The 15,625-nt window shown below is 41.2% G+C and overlaps 1 protein-coding gene across 7 annotated transcripts in view; it reads right to left on the bottom strand.

The window, feature by feature from the left end:
• The window catches only part of LOC148037928 (pentatricopeptide repeat-containing protein DOT4, chloroplastic-like), a 37,973-nt gene extending 25,192 nt beyond the window's left edge, over positions 1–12,781 (bottom strand). For 4 of the 7 annotated variants that reach the window (XM_087676936.1, XM_087676933.1, XM_087676938.1 and 1 more), the window contains exon 1: positions 12,351–12,631. The gene's annotated coding sequence lies outside the window, so the exon portion shown is untranslated. Of the gene's footprint in view, positions 1–12,350; positions 12,633–12,671 lie in introns of those variants that run through there. The other 3 variants (XM_087676934.1, XM_087676935.1, XM_087676937.1) reach the window with 3 other exon arrangements.
• Between the last annotated feature and the right edge of the window lie 2,844 nt (positions 12,782–15,625).

Below are 15,625 nucleotides of genomic sequence, written 5' to 3'. Positions count from 1 at the left end.
AGATTATCCAAATCACCCAACTTCTTCCTTAGCTTACTTACATGAAAAACTGGATGTGTTTTACTACCAGCAGGTAGTTGGAGCTTGTAAGCCTGTTCTCCCACCCTTTTAAGTATTGTGAAAGGACCACAATACCTGGGTGAAAGCTTTGGACATCGTCCCGTTTTCATGGTTTTAGTTTGTTCAAGCACCTTAAGATAGACCAATTCTCCTTCTTCAAAGGAGATGTCTCTTCGGTGAGGATCTACATAAGCTCTAGCTCGATTTTGAGCTTTCTTAATATTTTCTTGAGCAAATTTTAAAATACTATTCATATCCTCCAAAGTCCTTGGCTGCCTGAACCTTTTCCTTATGCAGTCCTACTGCATGAGGAGCTTTGGGCTGAAACCCATACATTAGCATAAATAGACTATATCCAATGGAAGAGTGCTTGGCACTATTATTTGCAAACTCTACTATCAGTAGATACTCTTCCCAATTAGTTTGCCTTTTACTTACATATGCCCTGAGCATATCTTCAAGGATTTGGTTAACCCTTCCAGTTTGCCCATCAGTTTGCGGATGGTCCGCCGTACTCATGCTAAGTTTAGTATCCAACTTCCTAAATATAGCACGCCAAAATTGACTATCAAATTTTCTATCTCGATCAGAAACTATATTTGCCGGAAGGCCATACAATCGGTATATGTTCTCTACGAACAATCTAGCCAATTCTAGTGTTTTAACATCAATTAAAGTTGGAATAAACCTAGCCATTTTGGTTAGCCTATCCACAATCACCCACACAGAGTCGTGCCCCCTCTGTGTTCTGGGTAACGCAACAATAAAGTCCATGGAGATACTCTCCCATTTTCCTGAAGGAATCTCTAATGGGTGGAGAAGTCCTCCCATTTTCAATCTTTCAGCTTTATTAACCTGGCATTTATTACACTTGACCAAATAGTCAAGGATGTCCTTATTCATTCCAGGCCAATAGAATTTCCTTTTAATAAGACTATAAGCCTTATTAACTCCTGGATGTCCCGCATTAGGGGTATCATGATACTCAAAGAGTATCTAGCACCTTATTTCTTCATCTTTCGGGACACATACCCTACCCTTGTAGAGTAAATAACCATTATCAATGGTAAAATTCTTCCACTTGAATCTCATTTGAGCAACCCCTGATGCTCCATTTCCTTGATGAACATCCTCAGATATTCCTTCCTCTGTGGAGGCTCTTCCATTTGGATCCCCATTATTTATTGCTTCCCATTGTTCTTCTTGAATTTTTGTTTCATGGGGATCCGCCATAGGATGGTCCCCAGAACTAGAATCTTCCGTTTACCCTCCATTAATACACTGGAATTAGAAAGCAAATATAAGAAGTTTACGTACAAAATGAAGTACTTCCCTGATTATAGTGATAGGACAGTTGTTGATGGCTTTAACACATAGTTACCTGGAACGGGAAACGGGAACGGGAGCGGGGCCCCCTGGAACGGGGGGGAACGTCCAAGGTGGGGGAACAGGAACAGGGGGAACGGCACATATCTTAAGTGCCCCAAATATACCCTGCATGATCAAGTTGCCCCAAAGAATGTCCCTCTAATTGCCCCAATACCCCTCAATGCTCCAAATTGACCCAAATGTCCCAAAATTGACTCGATTACCCCCACAGCTCCAAATTACTCATGAATTGCCCCAATTATTCTAGTTTCCCTTGAAATTAGACAATATAAATGGATGATTACTTTGGAATTGAGAATAGGCTGAAATTTGATTGTGATTTGCAAGAGTTCATAATGCATCAAATTTGAGCTTTGCATGGACTCCTAATTGGCTTGTGGGTTGTCTTGACACTTTGAATATTCAAAAGAGAGAGAGAGAGAGAGAGAGAGAGAGAGAGAGAGAGAGAGAGAGAGATTAGTGTGTGCACATTAGGCAATGGAGATAGGTGAACATGTAGAAGGAGTGTGATATAAGCAAAAAGAAAAAACGTGGAAAAATGTAAATTTTTGGTCAACAGGCCTGGAATGGCCGTTCCAAACAGGGAACGGCAAGGAATGGTAGGGAACGGCCCAAGGAACGGCAGGGAACGTTCCCCGGTCGTTTCACCTCCTCCAAGGATCTGGAACGCGTTAAACTGTTCCTATAGGCCGGAACGGCCATTCCCTGTTTCTATGCTTTAACAGTTTAGTGATAACCAAAAAAGTGAGGAACAATTCGACTTTCCTCCAAACCGAGCCAGTCGCGTTGAAATGAAGCCTGTCGGGCAAGAACACAGAATAAGGAGGGGATTAAACACACCCCTCCCCCCCACAGGTCACGTGTAAACTAGCTGTACCCACAACTATATTTCAAACGGGACTTCGCCCGACTAGCTCCATACTGCCGTCCACTTCCGATACATGAAATCTAGCGACGGCGCCCATACTGACATAATTTATTAAGCGACGGTGGCCAATACTGTCAGGCGACGGCTGGTCAACGTCAAGTCTGTCAGGCAACAGCTGGCCAGTAATGACATAATCTGTCAAGTACTCGAACTTTGACGACGACGCCCACACGGATTTGAATCCAAGCTCGAATTGAAGATTGGTAGGGTGTGAGACTAACATGCCAACACGAAAGCATTCGCCTCAGTTAAAACGGGACCCAACGGCTCTGATACCAGTATAAGATTGCCTGTCATAAATCTTCGATACCATACAGTGACCACTCTGTAATAGCACGAGAGATGTCGTTCGATTCACCACCCAACCTTGCCTAGAAGATTGCTGGCTCCTCTCCCTAGTTCCGCTGCCAGCCGTCCGCTTCAGGTGAGTCCTACTATTCTTAGACTCACTTACTCTCTAGGCTCCTCTTGACCCCGTTCGGGTGGCCAAGGCGCCCGAATGGTCATCCCTCGCACCTGACTCCCATAAGTTACATTTATTAATGTAACACTCTTGCTGTCATAAATGACCAGCAAGCCTTTTGGGTCATTTGCCCCTTGATTCACCCAGGACTTCTTCTCCAATTTGACCCTTGGCTGGCCAAATGCTGCCCCAAATCAATTCGGAATGGGCTGGCTCCTGAAATCCCTTGATAATCTTCAATTATCAGCTGCTGATTTTAGTCCCTTGAGCCTTCAATCTCTGGCACGGATCCCAAGGTGGCTGCTAAACCCTTATTTCTGCTGTAAATTAGGGTTTACTGCAGAAATTACAAATCAGCCCACCAAAAATGGCTGAAATCTCCTCCAAATGGCTAAGAATTACTGAGAATGGCTGAACATAGGCTGAAGGAGATGAGAGAATGCTGTAGAGAGAGAAAATTCTGAGATTTGTCGCGAAGAACTGATCAAAATCAGCTGCTGCCATGCTGTACCAACCCCAAACGGATGCACCAACAACAATAGGAGCATCAGAGACTCTGATCTTCAGGAGAAAGTGCATCAGCAACAATTGCCAACTTCCCAAGGTCAAGAATTTGCAATCTCCATCACCAAAATGGTCTCCAATGGCTGGGAATTGGCCCCAAAAGCTGGCAGCAACAGTCCAATACCTCTTTCCAGCAGCTCCAAAATGAGAAAACAAGATTTCCTTCTCTCTTTAGCCCTATTTAGCCTTTCCCCCACTTGCATGGGAAAGTTTTGCCAAGTGGCAGCAATTTCCAGCCATTTAATTAATTTTCAAAATTAATTAATTCTGAAAATTAATTCAACCCTTAATCCATGCCCAGAAAATTGACCTTGCCTATCCAAAAATTAATTGGCTAGGCCATTTGCAACCCAAAGTGGTCCCATGCATTAATTGACCTTTGGACAAGCATTAATCCATTAATTAATGCCTAGTCCCTAGTGTCACCACTGACACTTAATGGCCAATTAATGGTCCTAGGGGCAAACTTGTTAGCCTGCTCTATTTCATCTCAGTCTGTCATCTCATGGTTGTGAGCTCCTGTCAGAGTCTGGCAGGAGACAGAGGAGCTCTGTCAGTTTATGTGTTGCTGATTTTTGTGTGCATTCCCTTCTTGGGTGGCAGTCAGCCTTTATTCGTTGCCTTTTGTGCCAGTCGGCCAGATTAGGGCCAATCGGCCAGCTTTTGGGCCAGTCGGCCAGTTTTAGGGCTGTCGGCCAGTTTTAGGGCTAGGGGGCTATTTATAGCAGCCCCCTCCCCCCATCAGTCCTATATTCTGTCTTTTAGATTCAGCGCACTCTCTCTCCTCTCCCACTCCGGCATCGGTTTTGCCCTTGTTCCCAGCCTGATCTGGTGCCCTCACTGACGCTTCGAGCTGCGTGCAGGGACTGATCAGTCCATTTCAAAGTATTCAGCATCCATTTCAGTCAGTGCAGATCTTCTTCCTTCAATCTCTGCTTTCTCTCTGTCTCTCCTCCGTGTTCGTGTTTTCTTTTTCCGTTGCGCACTCTCACAAAACTGACACCAAAATTTACCTAGAATCTAACAAGTGTAACTTGTTACAACTTTTGCCTTTGACACCCATCTTTTTCACAGGGTCCTTCGGCCTTCAACTGTGAAAAAGTAGCTTGCACCTCACATGTGCAACACATGTGCATCTTTTAATTGCACATTTGATTAATCCTTTAATCAAATGTCAATTAAACATAAGCAAAGCATCAAATTTTCACGTCCTCGTGACAGTTTAGTAGCAGCCTCGAGAAGTGTACTAGAAATTGGAAGCTCCAAGACTCGGATTTTTCAGGGATGAAGGTGAATTTCAGCTAAATTCACGTGGAGGACTAGCCAGCCATTGAATTTGGCGCATTTCCATCGTCTATAAAGTAGGTGAAGGCCAATTAAGTGCTTGAATCAAGGAGCAAATCAGATTGAAGACTCGCTGGTCACTTTGGACAGCAAGGGGAGTTTGGATTGCGAAGGGGATCGGGAGAATCCCAGTGTAAATCAACTTCTTCTTCAATAAAGCTAAAGAAATACTGAAAGAGCCGCCAATTTTGGGGCCAATCGGATGTGCATTGTCCAAGATCAATAGGTTAATTTGTATTTTCAGATTTGCATTAGTTGTTTGCTGCTGTAATTAAGTTGTAATCAGGGATTTACCACCCATCCATGGAAGAAAGGCTGGTTACAGCTGGAAACTCAGCCTATTTATAGGCTGAAAATAATGCCCATAAATGTTCAGGTTGGCTGCCAACTGCTGCCACGTGGCAGCCTGCCACATGGCACTGCTGACATGGCCACATCCAGGAAATGACTCTTAACACACACCCTAAAGCTCCTAGGTGCAAGGTACTCAAAAAGATATTTTGTATATGCAGGCTTAGGTGTAGGGCTCTCAACTAGCTTCAACATTCTCGAGTTTGTTGCTCAAGTCTAGCCATCTCCTAGGAGAGCCTAGTCTTCTTTTCACTCCTATTGGGTTAGCCCATACTAGTGGACAGAAAGCTCTGCTTTTCCCTACTTTCTTTATGAAAGTTATTGACTTAGATAAACTTCACAAAAACCTTGTTCAGGCTACCTCCATCTAAGCTAGAGTTACTAGTTGTTTCCTTGTAATATTGTTCATTTGAAATGCCACTAATAAAAAGCTCGACAGATGGCTTTCTAGGGAGGTTATTCATTTGTCAATTTTCCTTAGGCCAACCTCTATTGTACACACTTAATCACCAGTCCATTCTCCTTCTCCTTGCTTTGCATTCATGATTCTACCTTTGAGATTATCCCCATAGTCAACCTGCCTGGAATGGTATACCCACCAAATGCAGTCCCAGGGACAGTTCCCTACCCCTATCCCCAGATGCAAACAGTGCCGCAGTATAATGTACCTAATCCACTATGGTCGTTGCAGACAACAATGCCTCAAATGATGGTTCAACCACAACAACAGTGGCCTCAAACAGTTCCTCCAATGGCGACTCAATAACAATGGAACCCTACCAATTGGAATCAACAACCCCAAGTCACAACAGAAGCTCTGAATCAGAGCCAGAACAGAGGACCTTCTGGATCGACCCAACCAGTCTATGCAGTAATTACAGACGCTTCCCAAAACCCTACTACAAGTACTTCAGGAGGTGAAAATCTGAAGGACTACTTATCTAACTCAGTTGCAAGTATCAAGAAAAAGCTTCTGGATGTAATTATAGAGCAGCTACAGACGTTGAAGGTGAATACCGCCTGAAGAGATCCTTAAGCACAAAAAAAGTTCCCTTTTACAACTAGGTTGAAGCAAGTGAAGCACATCCTACCTCTCCCAAGTAGGTTTGAAAGGCTTATGCTTGTGTGTTTACAACTATGAGATCATTGGCTTCACAAGCCTCCTTAAATTGTTGTATGAAGCTATAGGAATAATCACCCAATCTTTACTGCCTAGTTGCTTAGCTACCAACTGGATTTTGGCTTTCTCCTTGGAGGTACTACTTACTTCCAAGCTCCTAAGCAAACTTGCATTACCTTCTGCACTACAGTTTTTATTTAAGGTTTGTTTCTATAGAGGTATTAGCCACCCCATCATGGATCATCAGCTTTCTTATGCTCTCCATCTCATTTTTTTGTTCTTTTAACTCATCTAATTGCTTATGCTAGGCCTCATGAGACTTCTACCACTTTGAAACTTTGTTGTTTAAGCATTCCTGAATTATCCATTCTATCTATTTCAAAGTAGCAAGTCGTGCTTGTAGTCTATATCTCATGCAATGCCCTAATGATCTCCCTAGCTATACTTCAAAGATTTCAAAAACAACTTACTACAAGGTCCATTTGTGCCACTCCTTAAATACATGTACTACTCCTATATACTCTTGGTTAAGATATGATTTAAATCATTAGGGGTTGCTTAATCATTTTGAGTCCAAGTACTTGAGGCTAAATGCTTAACATTAGGCGCATTGCGCTAAAATATGACTAGGTCGGCAAGGGTATTAAGTCTTGCACATGGTCTAGAAGCTCTAGGTCAATAAGGATATTAAGTATTGTACGGGGTCAAGAAGCTAACTACTGAGGTAAAGAATCATTCGCCTCAATGCAATAGTTGTAAAGGAGAATTGCTTCATCTTGACACTAGGGTTGTTAGCTTCTCAAGCACCCTCTCCTTGCACAAAAGTTACCATGGGTGTACCCAAACTAACCTTGATGCAAATTTAAGAACTCAGTGATCACACCCTTACCTTGATGCTAGAAAAGAGCTATCAAGGTGAACTATTCACCTTGATGACGTTATTTCAACATGAAAGTTTTCACATTAATGGCAAGTTTTGAGTGACTCCAAGGATACTAAGATCTTCAAGGATACTTCTCACTTGGCATTAAGAACCCTCAAGATGAACCCAAGTCCCAAGCTAGTCTAGGAAAGTTCACCTTTTCATCTTGATGTAAACTTTCACCTCAATCGAGCCCGATCACCTTGATAGTGTTGCAATTCATCTCGATGGTTGTAGTCTACCTTGATGGTTGCAACTCCCCTTGACGATACTTGTAAAGAAATGCTCAAACACAGCATGAGAACTCAAAGTGTATGACAAGAACAAAATGAATATAGTAGAACTTAAGGTAAAGAGGACTCAAAGAATGAATAATTAAATAGGCTATGCTGATGTAAATACAATGAGCCTCAAACCTCCATGTCTCGGGTGGATTGGGGATGAGGTGAGTTGGAGGAGGATTCGGAGACACTAATGATAGCTTCAAGAGTGTGTCATACCTTGAACATATCCCAAAACACAACAAATAATCTAATGATGTCAGTGAAGAGGGAACGACAAGCTGTCAGCCCAATTGAAAATGCAAGTCTAGCTAGTCTGATGATAATGTCAACTGATCATGATCGTAGAGGAAGACTAAGTGGCAATAGGGTGGCCTGCTGTCTACCTGGCAAACGCAGTGAACAACAGCATCGGACGAGTTTTGGCAGCAAAATACAGGCTGCTAAAGGATGGCAATTGCTAGAAATTAGAATGATGACGTTAGTTGCTGTTGAATGGCGTGCAGAAGCTGAAAACACAGCCTATACAATAGGTGATAGCTGTTGGAAACTCCAAGAAGGATGGCAGCTGGGCATGATCAGCAAACACAAAGCTGCAAAACAAATGTGGACAAGTCACCTGGTTGATGGAGAGCTCGGCAGCACACCACAAACCGCCAAATAGGGTGTGGAGAACTCGGCCCCAGATCAAGACTGGCAGTAGACTGATCACAATGGCAAGTGACTGTGCAGCCTATCCATTTATGGATGAGGAACCAACCAAACTTTGTGGGTTTGCTTATGTCACAAAGAAACTTTGTAGCATTATGAGTTTTGGGGCTGCTTAAATGAGGCAATGAAGGTTTTTAAGTGTAATGCACCTTTTTTGGCTTAACAACAGTCTATTGAGGTCAACAAGGCTGGTTTTTACCTCAATACTACAACCTAAGAGTGACTTTGCCTCTTTCAAGCAAGCCCCTACGTGGACAAAAACACACACTCACTCATGGCATCTTCAACAAGATTCAAGCTTGCATATTTGTGTTTTAGTTGTTGGTCTACTCTAGCATAGCCCCCATTACCTTACCTTTTCTTTCATCATTGATCGAGATCTTCATTGTGACAAACCGTCAAAACCATAGTTGAAACTTTGAGACTAAGGATCATTGCAAAGACCATCAAGATCATGAGAATTGTCACACAAAGACTGTTGTGATTGTTAGGATAGTGATGATCAACGCAAAGATCAACATGATTGTGGCATGGATTGAGATGCCCAACCATGACCTCCTTCCCTCCCATTCTCCTCTTTCCCCTTTGCTTTCTAAACGACACTTGTTCCTTGTCTACAACTCATGGCACTCCAAGTGCAAACATCTATCCTTTCCAACTTTGCCAATAACCAAAATTTGAATGAGACCAATTACGCCCTTTGGTCATGCCAAATCGAGGCCATTCTCAATATCTTTGACCTGTGGGATTTCTTTACCACGGTCCATCCCTCACCCTCAACCTGTTGTGGATCCTCGTATTTGTTATTTCTATAGATTCAACAAATCTATGAGATGAACTCAACTCTCGTGTGCACTCCTTTTCAATGATTTTATCCTAGTTCATGTCAAAAGCATGTACACCACTACCAAATTTAAGACTCGGTTGTCTTCCCTATACCAAGTTAAGGCATTTGTTCATTGGGTATCCATCTCTCGTCTCAAAATTGACCAAAGAAAGTCTTAACTGCTTTCTCAGTAACATTAGTATCTCCATGCATTCAACTGTAAAACTCAACATAGTATGTGCTCTACCTACAAGAGGTCCAAACACCCCAAGCTACCACGATGAGAGATTCACCCACTTGTACATCAATCGTATGATCATCCAAAAGCTCACATCTACAATCAATAGATCAACTGTAGCAAATCAGCCAACCTATCTTGCAAAAGCCGTCAACACAAGTCCCTGGCTGAAGGTTGCACAATCATGAATACAAGGGCTCAAGCAAGTTGTAACCAATTGCGCAATAGCAATTCATGTCATAATGCTATTGATCTATTAAGTGGCCAATCCAAAGTCATATTCTATGCAAACCTGCTTTTCCAAAATAACAAATGGAAGTAAATATTCTCAAGCATGTTCCAAAAAGCATAGCAATGGTCAATGAGTAAAGATGTGTTATATGTTACTTTTGACACATCAAAATGACTCACGTCTCTTTTTGTTCTTCAAGAACTCAAGAGGAAACCATGCATGGATCCACATACTACACTACAACGCTTTCACAAATACGATGCACTACAAAATGCCTTAGTCACCCATGGGCCACAAAGGTTATTTCACAAGACATATGCCCATAGCCATGGCCACTCCACAATACTTATGCCCACAGCCATTCCTAGAGATCCACCCTACTTCACTAGATTGATACTCATGGCCATCCCAAGAGATCCACATTGATGACATATATTACGCATGAAAAAGCATTCATAGTAAATAAATATGCATTCAATGCCCTAAATACTAAACAAAGCATGCTAACATATAATACAAATGGCCTAAGACAACATGTATACATGTTGCAATCATAAACATATCTCATATATATCCCAACCCATAATTGTCTAAAAGGTATAATTCTCAGTGCTCAAGCAAGCATCCATACCAACTACACAAAAACATGGTTACTACAACCCTGATGTCTATCTATATTGAAGATGCAGAAGTGTTACTCCTATCTCGAGTATGAAGCAAAGCTCCAAATTTGTCCTTTTCTGAACCTAATTGAGCCATAACCAAGGTCAAGTCAAACTAAAAGCCTCAAGGTAAAGCTGCAATTACTTTTTGGTAACATCAATTGCATTTATGTGTTGTTGTCTATCTTCCATAGGCCTTGCACTATACAATATGTGCCTCTCTATGCTGAGGATAATGATTTCTCATCACTTGAATATTATTCTCTACTGTTTACTAATTATATCACTTGATTCTCTATTGTTTACTAATTATGGCACTTGAGAAAATGTGTATTCACCACAAGACAACTACAAGCTCACCTCCTTAAAGAAGATGGTCATGTCCCAATAGAGCAGAACTATGACATTGGCCTTTCGAAATTAATCTAAATGGAAGTGAACATAAACTAGCTTGCACACATATAATGAATCGGCAAATAACACAAGACTCGCTAAAGCATAGGAGAACTAGAATGCTCTTGCATGATAGACACCACACGACAAGTCCCAAAGTTAGCATCCTTACAGTATTTATTTATTATTATTCAAAGCTTGTACAAATCACAAGTAACCTACTATCATAAACTAGCACTCTCTCAATATCCACAATTCCAAGTGTCTTACTCTTGACTCATCCTAGACTTGTCTCTAGTGCGGTGTCATCAATTGCTCTCACCAACCTTTCCCAATGCAATATATCTCTCTATTTACACTCTAGCAAGTACTATGCATATAAATACATGCTATCTTCATTCCATTTAACCTACAAAAGCATGCTAAATAGGAGAGCTAGAATGCTCTTGCATAACCACACAACAAGCCCCAAAGTTAGCATCCTTAAAGCATTTATTTATTATTATTCAAAGCTTGTACGAATCCAAGTAACCTACTATCACAAACTAGCACTCTCTCAATACCAACAATTCCCACGCGCCTTACTCTTGAATTAGCCTAGACTTGTCTCTAGTGTGGTGTCTTTAGTTGCTCTCACCAGCCTTCCCCAATGCGATATATCTATCTATTCACACTTTAGCAAGTATAGTGCATATAAATACATACTGTCCTCATTTCATTTGACCTACAAAAGTGGTATTAGACGTTCAAACCTAGTCCCATATTGTTGCACATTGCAAATAATATGTAATACATGCAAATCTCATATTCTAAATTGACATGATCTGCTTTACAAAACCTCAACCCTATTCATGTATCAATCCCAACACTTTACCTTTGCAAACCCAATTAGCTATCAAATTATGTTAATTCAGACCTACACTTCAAACTTGGAGGTATAACCCTAATTTCACACTCTTGTGCATTGTAAACAATGTGTAATACATGCAAATCTCAGTTCCAAATGGATCTGATCTACGTTACAAAGCCTCAACCCTGTCCATGCATCAATCCCAATGCTTTGCAAATTGCTTAGTCTTTGCACACCCAATTTACTATCACGATAAGTAAATTTAGACTTGCACTTCAAACTTGGAGGTGAAAACTTAGTCCCACAATGTCATGCGCTACAACCAATATCTAATGTATGCAGTTCCGCAATGTCACGCACTGCAACCATTATCTAATGTATGTAGAACTCAGTTCTAAACTGATCTGATCTACTTTACAAGGCCTCAGTCTTGTCCACATCAAACCAGTATTAACAATCTGAGAAAGTCGCTTGATATACCTAATTAAAGTTTGTAGTCTAATGGAAGGACTCAAGGAAGATTGAGCTTTCATCAAGAACATTGTTTTAAGTATCACCTCGAAATCCAGATGTGCTCCTTTTTTCTTTTGGCTGATCCCCCCCATTGAGAATGAAGAAATCATTGGCATTGGATGGCTGCCTTCTTTCCACCTTGGTCACACTACAAAGAAGAAATCATTGGCATTGGATGGCTTCCTTCTTTCCACCTTGGTCACACTACAAAGGTAGAAGCCAAACCGCCAAGTACATTTCTCTAGTGAATGTCACGGGCTATGAGTTGAACCGACAATTAGATTAGACACATCGGTCTGGCCAATAGAGTTAGTTCATCACCAAGAAGAGGACGAACAGTAGTAGAACTGGTGAACCGGCAATTAAATTAGATACATCGGTCATGCTTAAAAGTAGACATAGTTAATCACAAAACTCATATATGCACCGTTATCAAAGGTAGTTTCTTGAAATTTCTTGATAAATTTGTTACACTCTCAAGCTCTCGGGAAGCTTCAAATCACCTGGGTTGGGTGATCCCAAATCGAGATCTAAGTTCCATATTCCTTCGCAATGCCGTTGCTGTAGCAATTCATCCATAGTGCAGGATCCAGCGTCAAAATTTCGCTCCAATGACGGCTTGCCAGCACAGCTTCAATGATGAATTTTGGGCTTGCACAGTATACAGCCTGTGTTTTCCTCTAAGGCGAGGACATAAAAAGACACAAAGCAAGTCAGCTTGCTCGCTTCTCTCTCTCTCTCTCTCTCTCTCTCTCTCTCACACACACACACACACACAGCCCTCCTAAAGGCACTCAAGTACTTTGTAGAGGGGGGGGACATACGCACAAAGTGTTGCAATCACAAGGTCCATTGAAGTACTTTTGGTAAGAAGGACGAATGTCCCTTGTTTCTAAGTCTACCTAATAAAGCAAACGTATCCTCTTTACACATATTGATGATGACTAGAACTTCTTTGCTAAGACGCCTTTCCTTCTTCATCACCGCTCTGTTTCTATTCTTCCAGAGTGTGGACAGAACAACAGCCCTTATAATATTCCACACTTTGATAGTCTATTCATCAATTTTTCCTGGATCGCCTAGGAGTGCAGCTCTCATTCTTATGCCCTCATTGAATTGTGCTAGCTTCGTCCATTCTTTCATGCTTTTCCAAGCCCCTCTGGCACCTTTGCAAAACCAGGATAGATGGTTGTTCGTCTCGGTATGGGTGTAGCATAGAGTACACAGTGAGTTGCAATCCTTGAATTTTGCCACTTTATCTCTTGTAGGGAGTTTCTTTGCAACAATCCTCCACAACAGCAGGTTTAGAGTTTCATAGGCTCACTAAGTGTAGATAAGCATGTGGCAGTGCCTATCTTCTCTAGATGTTTTTTCATTCTCAATAAATAAACTATGCATTATAAAAAAAGGAAGGACGGATGTTTCCAAAGCATTAACAAGCATTTAGAACACAACAGCATTTAGAGCAGTTGTTAAGGCATTTGTGTGGGTTGCATGAGAAGCCAACTTTGATTCACAAGGATGATTTGGTGGATTTCAAGCTCTATCTATATTGGGTGTCCTCAAGGTATCTAATATATCCTCAAAATTGGCATTGCATTGTTTTTATAAAAACCGAGCATTTAGTGCATTTAATGTAAGGCCCAATTCACACTTGGGCAGAAGGATAAAAGAAGCCAAGGGTGTAAAGCCAACTTGTCAAGGGAAGGAGAATCGAAAAAGTGATCGATGGACAAGAAATTTGACCGGTCATGGCCCCCTTGCCCAATGAAAAACCATCACGAGTTATGTGGTATACAAGGCTTGAACCTATCATATTGCATTCCATAGTCCATAAACATTTTAACATGCCAAGTAGCTAAAGCCGACTATAAAGGAACCTGATATTTATTTTATTGTTCATTTGCTTTGTGTGAAATGTGGAGACTCTCTTCAATCTAAGAAATTTCCCATGTCTGAACTGTTGAAACTGGCATAAGAAAAGTATTAAACACATTTATATCCCATGTTGCCTACCACTTGATACATTGGAACAATTCATGCAACTAGCTTTGCAAGTAAACGCCCTCAAGTTGACAATAACAGTGAAGCCCTTGAGATGCAAGTGAAGAATGTGTAGAAGAATGGAAAGTCTATGGATATGGACTTCCTAGGCCTTGCAAATAGTAGTGGGGTTGATATGGCAAGATTGAATTATCCCTTCTTTGACATCTCAAGCTCTTTCAACAACATGAGAAAGGTTGAGAATGAGGTGGCAAGTGAAAGGTGCATCAACCCCCTACTGTCTTTTTCTATTGCATCTCAAGAAAAGGTAAAATGTTTGTATACTATTGATTTTAATTATATTTCATGGGTTAGATCTCGCTCAAGGAGGAATTTGTGATATGGTTCTTGCATGCTTATTAAGCACACTCTACTGCTATGGCATCATCTTTTTGTTGGGAGGGGACTTTACTTTTCATTGGTTGGATTACAACAAGAAAGGGATTGGATATTAGCCTCTATTGTCAATTATAGGGGTAACCTTGTTCATACTTTACCTTAATCCTTGTAGCTTTTCTCTAATGATACTCTACAAGCACTCTGCTTCATGATTTGTTTCCCTTTGTGTCTCTTCTGCTTCTTATCTTAAAAAAAGAAGGAAAAAAAGTAAAATGAGGCGAAGAAAAATAGTGTGCTTATTCTCTCTCTCTCTCTCTCTCTCTCTCTCTCTCTCTCTCTCTCTCTCTCTCTCTCTCTCTCTCTCTCTCTCTCTCTCTCTCTCTCTCTCTCTCTCTCTCTCAATAATTAGTGTCTACCCTAGTGGTAAAGCACTTATTTTATTAACCATGTGACTTGGGTTCAAATCTCCCTTTTTCTATACATATACTAAATTACTGTGTGTAGAATGTAGAAATTGAACCCAATAGCTTCTAGTCACCATATGTTCTTAACTAATTGAGCTACACCCATTTACTAAATAATCGTGCAAAATGTAGGATTTGAACCCATTCCTTCTAGCCACCATATATTCAACTTAACCAATTGAACTACACTATTATAAGATCCGAGATACATGCTTGACATTCTTATATACTTAAAAGATATATGGTGAATATTATGCTGGCGCAGAGAGAGAACACATGAGAGAAAAGAAAGATGTAGAGAGAGAGAGAGAGAGAGAGAGAGAGAGATTGATAACACACTAGGGATTGGAAGATGGGCCAATCTCCCCCCTTATAGAGTTATATTATTGACAAGGAGCAAGCTCCTCTGTTACACATAAACCAGTTCTTAACTTGTAGATCTCGGGAACAAGATCACGGTTCCTTGCACGGTATACAACTGGCTAACACTTGCACAACTTGGAAGTTGGCACCTTTTGATCCTTCTTGAGTCTCTCCTAGGGCTCTCCTCTTGGAGCTTGATTTCAGCAAAGCTTCCACAGCAGCACTTGCAATTTCTCTTCTCCTCTTGGAACTTGATTTCAGCAGAGCTTCCACATCACTTGCTCCTTCTCCTCTTGGATGCATGCAAAGCGATGCTTCCTTCCCCTCTCCCACACCCAAGGAGAGCCTCCTCTTTTATAGGCTTCAAGAGCTTCTCTTCTTGCAGACAGACTTGAGTTCCAAGATTGCAAAGGTTGATCTTCATGCAAGATGAGGCTATTCCAGGACCTACTCTGCAACACCAATTTCGAAATATCTCTATGTGCGTTGCTCGAATAGAAAAATGTCCAACATGAAAGTTGTAGATCTCGTCGTTTCAGATAACCTTAGGAGCTGTTTTTAGAGATCAG

Source organism: Lygodium microphyllum, chromosome 4, assembly GCF_053477565.2.
Source record: "Lygodium microphyllum isolate KBCC chromosome 4, Lygodium_microphyllum_v1.1.10, whole genome shotgun sequence".
In the NCBI taxonomy this organism is placed as follows: domain Eukaryota; kingdom Viridiplantae; phylum Streptophyta; class Polypodiopsida; order Schizaeales; family Lygodiaceae; genus Lygodium; species Lygodium microphyllum.
This window is presented reverse-complemented; position numbering and strand designations above follow the sequence as displayed.